This window comes from Myotis brandtii, unplaced genomic scaffold, assembly GCF_000412655.1.
Source record: "Myotis brandtii unplaced genomic scaffold, ASM41265v1 scaffold1236, whole genome shotgun sequence".
Lineage (NCBI taxonomy): Eukaryota > Metazoa > Chordata > Mammalia > Chiroptera > Vespertilionidae > Myotis > Myotis brandtii.
In genome coordinates this window covers 244,627-245,709 of record NW_005354316.1, presented here as the reverse complement: position 1 = coordinate 245,709, position 1,083 = coordinate 244,627, and the positions used below count along the sequence as shown (strand labels likewise).

The window sequence follows — 1,083 nt, the reverse complement described above, 5'->3', positions numbered from 1 at the left end:
TGCGGCCACAATGAGCTGGGGGCGGAGTGTCCCACGTGGGACCCCTCGAGGCACAGCACCCCACCCCCACCTCCGATCACTCTGCCTCAAGCCGAGGGCTTCTCCGAGGCCGCGCTGCCCGCTCCGGGGATGTGACTCCCCACGAAGCTCGGGCCATCGAAGAGGCTGGACCCCCAGCTGGGGGGCTGGTGTGAGGGGCTGGGAGCCGGGCACCCTCCCCGGGTCTGGGCCCACGGCACCTCCTTCCCCTCGCGATGTTGGGGGACGCTGGTGTCACCCCTCAGGGAATTAATTGGCGGGGACACCCCAGCTAGGCACTGTCCTCAGCCCCTCTCCCCTCCTCCTGCCGGCCCGGCGTCCCGTCCACACCCTGCGGCCCGGCTCCCCCTCCCTCAGGCCCTTCCCTTGGTCCCCACCGCCCAGCGGTGCCCCAGCCCCAGCCCCGGCATCTGCCTCCTCCATGAAGCCTTCCCTGCAGGTCAGGGCAGGTTCCTTCGCTGCTGGGATTTAATCTGTTTCCTTGAAGGCTTCTCCCCGCCCGGGGGTTGCAGGGCCTCGCTACCATGACCACACGTGGCCGGTCCCCTCAGCTACCATGGCCACACGTGGCCGGTCCCCTCAGCTATCATGACCACACGTGGCCGGTCCCTTCAGCTACCATGACCACACGCGGCCGGTCCCCTCAGCTTCCCGTGACCACACACGCCAGTCCCCTCAGCTACCATGACCACACGCGGCCGGTCCCCTCAGCTCCATGACCACACGGGCCAGTCCCCTCAGCTACCGTGACCACACGTGGCCGGTCCCCTCAGCTTCCTGTGACCACACGGGCCAGTCCCCTCGCGGCAGGGGCGCCGTGGCACTCGGAAACCCGCTTGGGGAGCCAGCAGAAGCCGGGCCTCTCCGTGGCCATCGGCCTCACGCAGGCTGTTCTCTGAGGACAGAGTTGCGCCCCCCTCACCCCCCAACCGGCACCGGGAGCTGGTTCCCAGGTGCCCCCAGGCCTCAGGCCCGGTCTCACTCTTGGCCGCAGTGGGGCAGCTCCCCAGGCTCTCCTGGAACTCCACGCCCAGGGGACGCCCC

The 1,083-nt window shown here is 69.6% G+C and overlaps 1 protein-coding gene across 1 annotated transcript in view; it reads right to left on the bottom strand.

Moving 5' to 3' along the window:
- LOC102241182 (SH3 and multiple ankyrin repeat domains protein 2) overlaps positions 1-1,083 on the bottom strand; it is a 68,703-nt gene that overhangs the window by 14,578 nt on the left and 53,042 nt on the right. The window lies entirely within an intron of this gene.